This window comes from Myotis yumanensis, unplaced genomic scaffold (genome assembly GCF_028538775.1).
Source record: "Myotis yumanensis isolate MYYU_CA2020_CCGP unplaced genomic scaffold, mMyoYum1.0.hap1 SCAF_3, whole genome shotgun sequence".
NCBI lineage: Eukaryota > Metazoa > Chordata > Mammalia > Chiroptera > Vespertilionidae > Myotis > Myotis yumanensis.
This window is the reverse complement of record NW_027223754.1, coordinates 211,300,199-211,308,046: the sequence shown is the minus strand read 5'-3', so window position 1 is coordinate 211,308,046 and position 7,848 is coordinate 211,300,199. Positions and strand designations below refer to the sequence as shown.

Sequence of the window (7,848 nt, the reverse complement as noted above, 5' to 3'; positions counted from 1 at the left end):
TCCCTCTTGAGCTTTGTGCTCCATCCACACTAAACTGTATATTCTGGGGTTTTTTTTAACTGGATGTTCTTGACTCCCTTCCCCACCTCATGTCCACATGCTGATACTCTATGCCTTCGCTGCTGCCTGCAGTGCCCTTCTCAACCGTCTTCATCTTCACCCACAAACGCTTGTTCCTCCCGTGAGACTGATTGATGTCCCTCTGGGAGGCCTTCCCTGATTGCCCCTCCGCCAGCCCCACAGCCCCCGGCACCCGCCATGATCTTTGGGCTCTTGGTCCATTCCTCTAAACTTCTTTTTTTTTAATGTTTTTATTGATTTCACAGAGAGGAAGGGAGAGGGAGAGAGAAACAGAAACATCAATGATGAGAATCATCAATCCGCTGCCTCCTGCACGCCCCCTACTGGGGATCGAGCCCACAACCTGTGCCCTGACTGGGAATCAAGCCGTGACCTCCTGGTTCATGGGCTGATGCTCAACCACTGAGCCACACCGGCTGGGCCGTCCACATCTTGAAGGGCAGAGCCGTGTCAAGGCCCCCTCAGGGCCACTCCTGGGGTGGGACTCGGGCTCCCCGTGGGGGACACCCATGTTGCTTTGCCGGGGCCTCCAGAAGTTCCTATCGGTCCAGGCAGCAACTCTGGACCCCACTTCCCTGGGGACGGCAGGAAGAGAGCCTTGGGCCCTCAGCTCCCCCGACACTAACCCAGAGGCCGGGCCGGGCCGGGCCAGCCGGCTCTGCAGGACGCAAGCCCCGGCGTGTTTCCAGGCCTTCGCAGAGGACCTGTTCCGGAGACGCGGTCCAGGAGGCAGCCTGGGCCCAGCCTCCTCCCGTCATGCCAGGCGGCCAAGCGGGGAGAACTCAGATGTTCCTGGCGTCTGGTCTCTGTGGGCATGGCCTACCGCAGAGGTTTGGGGTTGACTTTTCCTCCATCCATCTATCCATCCATCCGCAGGACAGTGGGGGGCGGGGCCGGGGGGGGCGGGAGGGGCTGTGCCTAGCGGAGCCAGCCTGTTAATGCAGCAGCTGTACACCTGGGCCCAGCTGCCAGGAATAACAGCAGCATCCTGGAGCGAAGGCCAAAGGAAGGCCGGAGCAGGTGTGGGCGGGGCGAGGTAACAGGAGGAAGGCGGAGTCAGGCCCAGGCCCAGGCCCCGAGGCAGGAAGGTGATCTCTGCTGCCCTGGCCAACCAGCCTCGGGAGCCCTTGCCTCCCCCACCCCAGTACTAGGTTCCTGCCCTCCTCTGGGCTTGGAGCAACTGTCCTAATGCCCAGGGCAGGGTCGGGGTGTTATGCCCAGATTTCAAGATTCCCAAGAAACCACATCAGGGAGCCATCCAATCCGATGCAAAAGCATAAGAATCTGTATTTCAAGCTAGCTTGAGCTCTCCATCCACCAGACTCACCGACACATCGGCTAGCCAAGTGGCCAAGAGAGCCAACCCCGCCCAGAGACCGGTTATATAGGGGGGGGTCGGAGTAAGGGGAGGAGAAAGGACTGCTCTGCCGATTGGCCAGGCGCAAGCCGGGTCCTGTTACACAGGATGTGGTCATATCTATGGCGCGCACTTCCCTTGATTGTCATTGGTTAGTTTAAAATCCCGGGCGTGGCCAGCAGAGGCCTGGGCTTCCGGGAAGAAGGCCGCACGTGGCCCCAACATGGAGGATACAGGCAAGATGGAGGGCATAGCCCTCGCCCTTTCAGGGGAGCCCAAAGCCCCCTTTCCCTGCCTCCTGGCCTCCTGCCCCAGCCAGAGCTCTGCAGAGATGGATGGTACCTACCTCCTGGCACGGTGGTGGCCATCACATGAGCCAGCACGGCACCGGCGTGGAGCACATGATTACAACACACCTCCACCCTCTGCAAGGGGGAACTGAGGCTCAGCAGGGAGGCCGCAGGGCTGGGGTTAGGACCCAGGGCGTGGCCGTCCTGAGGACTAGCTTAGGGCAGGAAGGCGGCCAGCCGGGGGAGCTGGAGAGGGCTCCTCAGCTCCCTGTGGGGCGCCCACAGAACAGAGCCCAGAGCCCTCCTCCGGCCCCTCTGCTTGGCTCTGATTCCAGGGAGGCCCTGCGCTTTGTCCCGTCCCGTCCCAAACCCTGTGCCGGGTGCCTGGCAGCCTTAGGCGGCCCCCCGCCCCCCCTCCCCCCTTGGAGTAGGAGGCAGAGCTCAGTCCTCAGTTCTCGGAAGGAGAGGGAGGGGCAAGCAGGGGTGGAAGCCTGCCCTGGGGACAGTAACCAGATCCAGGAGCCCCAGGCTGGCCTCCCGAGAGAGAGCGCTGGCTGCTGTTTTGGTCTGGGGGTTGGGGAAGGTGGGGACCCATCCCTTTGTTGGGGGGCTGGAGGGGAGTAGTCAGTCATTTAAGGGACCTTCCCCAGCTGGCGAGCACAGGCAGGCGGGAGGCGGCCTCCGGCAGCTCTGGGTAAGGGGCTAAACCCTCGTTGCTGAGTCAATATTCAGCTTCTTGTTAAATATTAAATGCAATGTCCTCCGTCTGAGTGCCCGCGGGAAGCCAGGCTGTGTGAGGAACTTAGGGCTGCGTTCCTGGAAGTCAGGTTTCACAGCTCACTTGTTCCTCAGCCTCTGCTCGTCCCCACGAGGGCCAGCCGTGCCAGGCGCTGGGAATCCTGCTGTGCGATTGGGGGGCAGGACTGGACACAGCTTGGGGACCTGACAGCTGGTGGAGGACTCAGGTTTGATCTGGGCTACTGGAGTGGGGTGGGGTGGCGTGGGGAAGCACCCACTCGCCGGGCAGGGACAGCAGCAGGAAGGAACCCAGGTGGTGGGTAAGACTGTACCTGGGGGGCGGGGGCGGGGCATCATCACCACCTCGTCCACCATCACCACCTTCATCATCACCACCTTCATCCACCATCACCTTCATCCACCATCACCTTCATCCACCATCACCACCTTCATCCACCATCACCTTCATCCACCATCACCACCTTCATCCACCATCACCTTCATCCACCTTCATCCACCATCACCGCCTTCATCATCACCTTCATCACCACCACCTTCATCCACCATCATCCACCATCACCACCTTCATCATCACCACCTTCATCCACCACCACCTTCATCCACCATCACCACCTTCATCCACCATCACCTTCATCCACCATCACCACCTTCATCCACCATCACCTTCATCCACCTTCATCCACCATCACCGCCTTCATCATCACCACCTTCATCCACCATCACCTTCATCCACCATCACCTTCATCCACCATCACCACCTTCATCATCACCACCTTCATCCACCATCACCTTCATCCACCATCACCTTCATCCACCATCACCACCTTCATCATCACCACCTTCATCCACCATCACCTTCATCCACCATCACCTTCATCCACCATCACCACCTTCATCCACCATCACCTTCATCCACCATCACCTTCATCCACCATCACCACCTTCATCCACCATCACCTTCATCCACCATCACCACCTTCATCCACCATCACCTTCATCCACCTTCATCCACCATCACCGCCTTCATCATCACCACCTTCATCACCACCACCTTCATCCACCATCATCCACCATCACCACCTTCATCATCACCACCTTCATCCACCACCACCTTCATCCACCATCACCACCTTCATCCACCATCACCTTCATCCACCATCACCACCTTCATCCACCATCACCTTCATCCACCATCACCATCTTCATCATCACCACCTTCATCCACCACCACCTTCATCCACCATCACCATCTTCATCATCACCACCTTCATCCACCATCATCCACCATCACCACCTTCATCCACCATCACCATCTTCATCATCACCACCTTCATCCACCATCACCACCTTCGTCTACCATCACCACCTTCATCATCACCACCACCTTCGTCCACCATCACCGCCTTCGTCCACCATCACCACCTTCATCATCACCACCACCTTCGTCCACCATCACCGCCTTCGTCCACCATCACCACCTTCGTCCACCACCGAGAAACATTGGGACCCAGCCCCAGTCCCCACCAACCTCCAAGGAGAGAAAGAAGATCAGAGAGGCCGCCAGTGACGAGAAACAATTCTGGTGGCTGATGCCTTGAGGACAGTATTATCGGCTGAGGCTCTGGGGAAGCTGCTGTAACGAGAGACTCCAAATAGAGCCACATCGACAGGGAGAAGATGTTAAGATGTTTCTCTCCCACCACAGCCCAAGGTGAGTGCTCCGAGACCCATGGGACCGCTCTGCCATCCCCAGCAGGGCTTCCCCAGGGCGCCAGCTGCTGCTGTTTTCCAGCTCATGGGAAGTTTGTTCACGGCAAATGTTTTTAAGGAGATAATCCTAAAGTTGCGAGCCCCACTTCTGCTCACATCCCATTGGCCTGGACTTAGTCACGTGGCCACACCCCGCTGCCAAGCATGTTGGGAAGTGTAGTGTGCATCTAGGGGCCAAATACCCAGCTAGAACTCAGTGTGCTCCATTACCAAGTGGATGGCAGGAAGCATGGGCACTAGAGGGCTGTTAACAGTGTCCGCCACACATAACAAAGGACCTGGGGGACGGGGGCCTCCGGGGCTGGTTAATTCAGCGCTCATCAACATTTCTGTATCCTCAAGGATCCCGTTTGTTGACTTGGGCTTATTCCTCGTGGCCTCAGGATGGCAGCCACTGCCCCGCCATCACACCCGCATGCACTAGTGCCCGCAGACAGAAAAGAGAATGTTTCTGCCTTGTGTCTGGGAAAAGTTTATTTCTTTCTTAAAAAAAAAAAAAAAAAAAAAGAAAGAAAGAAACTGTTTTTTACTGAATATCTTCCCTGGTTTCATTACTTTTTTTTTTTTTATTTCAGAGAGGAAGGGAGAGGGAGAGAGAGATGGAAACGTCAATGATAAGAGAGAATCATTGAGATACTGGGGATCAAGCCCGAAACCTGGGCATGTGCCCTTGACCGGAATTGAACCCAGGACCCTTCACTCCACAGGCCGACGCTCTATCCACTGAGCCAGACCAGCCGGGGCTAGGAAACGTTTCTGAGATGCCCCTGGTTCAGCTGACTTCTAACTCACTGGCCCGTTCTTGCTTCAATTACCAGCCCAGGGACTGGGATGCCGGACTGGCTTACACCAATTGAGGTGGGTTTGATTCAGGAGCTGCGGAGGCCCCCCTTCCTGAGGGCCGGAGGGAACCAGGCCTCCCTCGCAAGCAGGAAGGAGGGTGGGATGGCGGCGGGGAAGGAGCCCCTGTGCGCACTGCCACTCCCTACCGCCTGCTCTGCCCCCGCCCAGCGTCCATCTTCCCGGCACAGGATTTCATTCACCCCGCCCTGTGACGAGGACGCCGGCTGCCCTTTACACGTGAGGACACTGAGGCTCAGGGCGGCCCAGGCAGGGACTTGCCTAAGGCCACACAGCCAGCACCTGGCAGAGCTGCCGGTCCAGCCCGGGTGAGCCGGACTCTCCGGACAGGCTCCTTCCCACCGCAGGCGTCCTGTGACCGGCACTTCCTTCCGAGACCGGCAGGAACTTATCTCACGATGGCATCGCTGGCAGTCTTTTTTGGAGAAACACGAGTGTTACCCGACATGGAAACTGCTTGCACGGCTCACTGTGCCCTGAGGCTCTTTGCAGAGCCACCCTTTTACATCCGTTTCACTAGACGAGGGCTCCGTTTCATTGTTTTGGCCTCTGGCTCATCCCGGGGCTGGTTGGTGCTGCCCCCATTTCTGCTGAGGATTACCAATCGGCATTTATCTCAGCTGCAAAGAGTGACGACAACAAAAGAAGAAGAGTGGCTTGAACCAGGCCGAGTTCATCCCTCGCTTGTGTAGAAGCCAAGAGCTGGGCAGCCGGGCGGGTGTGGCAGCTCCACAGCGTGGGGACCAGGGTTCCCATTAGCTTGTGGCTGCACCACCCCAGGTCCCGGTGCCCACCTTCTGGCCCCAGCTGGCTGCTCCAGGGCCAGCGTCACATTGGCATTCCAGCCGGAAGGAAGAAGGCAGTAGGAAGGGGCAGCACGCCCTGCCGGTTGGCGGGAGCTCCCAAGGGCGCCCATAGGTGCACTGCACGCCATTTGCAGGAAGTTGGTCAGAGGACCGTGTAGCTGCGGAGGAGTCACCCTGACGTGGCCCTTAAGGCCCACGGTGGCCTGCAGCCCGCAGGGCCTGCGGAGCGGCTCTGAGTTGCGCAAGGGGCAGGGCCTGTATAGCCCAGTGATTAGTCACGGCGCAGGCTGTCCCTGGAAGAAGGCATGACCTCAGGCAAGGCCGCTCTCGGGCCAGGCGGCCCTGAAGAATGGAGGGCAGCATTCCCAGCAGCCGGGAACACACGCCTCCCCCAGGAGGGAGCCTGGGTATCGCATCACAGCATCCACCCCACCCACCACGACGCGGTTGGTCTGTGTGCGGTTCGAAGGCAGCACGGGAACGCCCTGTGTTGGAGGTCAGGCCGTGGCTGCCCTGGAGCGGGCCTCCGGCTCTGGCTGTTGTTTCTCCATCTGGTGCTGGACACACGGGGGTGTTGTTCTGTGGATCTCGCTGGTCTTACACTGAGGGTCCGTGTGCTTCAATAACAAGTACACAAAACATTAAGACAGACCGTGAGGGTGGAGGGACGGGGCTGGGGACTCGGTCAGGGAGCCTGCAGGACTGGACGTCGGGGAGCGGGGGGCACGGGCTTCAGGCCTGGGGATGGGGGGACGAGCAGTTGAGAAGCTCAATTGAGACTGAATGTGAGGGGCCCCAGGAGACACGGCTCTGGGCTCCACGAAGCCTGGACTGAGGAGCTGACGCCAAGGCTGTGGCCAGCGATGCCTCAGGAAGGATGGCCGGCCTGGGAAGGGGCAGAAGAAGAGAGGGTGCCTGCCCCCAGAGAGTGGGTGCTGGAGAAGCAGCTGGCGGAGGGGGAGAGAGGACCAGGGGCCAGTAGTGTCCGAGAAGGGAGCCAGTGGGGGCAGAGGCCTCACAGGGGCCTTGGGAGGAGAGCCAGAAGCTGGGCCCCCAGAGCCCCGGTCAGCGGCCCAGGCCCTCTCCTTGGGCTCAGGCAGCCAGCAGCCACACCTGCCTATTTATAGAAGGGGCTGCGGCAATCAGGGGGCCTGGCAGGGATTCCAGGCGGAAGCAGTGCTGGCGGGGCTGCTAGAGGCTCTGCAGGCTCCTTGCCAGCCCCGTCCACGCCCTCAGAGGGGAGGACAGGCAGGGGCCACTATGACTGGGGCCAGAGGCAGGGCTGGCCTGAAGGCAGTGGCCCAGGCCAAGGGGCCTCCAAGTCCTTACCCCGGGGGTGAAAGAGCCTGCCTGCCTGGCCCCCAGACTATGAGCTCCTCAGGGGGCCTGGGCTCGGTCCCCTCTTGGCCCCACCCAGTGTGGGGCCGGATGGGACATGTGTATTTGCCTGGTGTAAGGCTGGGCGGGACATGTGTGTTTGCCTGGTGCAGGGCCAGCAGGACATGCGTGTTTGCCTGGTGCAGGGCTGGAACAGGACATGCGTGTTTGCCCGGTGCAGGGCTGGGCAGGACATGCGTGTTTGCCCGGTGCAGGGCTGGGCAGGACATGCGTGTTTGCCTGGTACAGGGCCGGCGGGACATGCGTGTTTGCCTAGTGTAGGGCTGGAATGGGACATGCGTGTTTGCCCGGTGCAGGGCTGGGCAGGACATGCGTGTTTGCCCTGTGCGGGGCCGGACAGGACATGCTTGCTTGCCAAGAGTTGAATAACGGAGGAAGCCTTGTCCTCCAAAGGCCCAGGGACCGCGGGCAGCAGGGGCTGCTCTGCAATCCCCCACGAGCCTCAGGTGCTCCCCTGGCTCCTCAGGGCCCGGCAATGTTGCCCGAAAGACCTCAGTGCCCCCACAAGAGGGCTGGGGGTGGGGTG

General features: G+C 59.8%; 1 long non-coding RNA gene across 1 annotated transcript; it reads left to right on the top strand.

The window, feature by feature from the left end:
• The first annotated feature begins 3,487 nt into the window (after positions 1–3,487).
• LOC139005803 (uncharacterized) lies at positions 3,488–6,392 on the top strand. Its single transcript, XR_011470706.1, has 3 exons — positions 3,488–4,198; positions 4,965–5,115; positions 5,289–6,392. It is a non-coding gene; the product is annotated as an uncharacterized lncRNA (long non-coding RNA).
• The last annotated feature ends 1,456 nt before the right edge of the window (positions 6,393–7,848 follow it).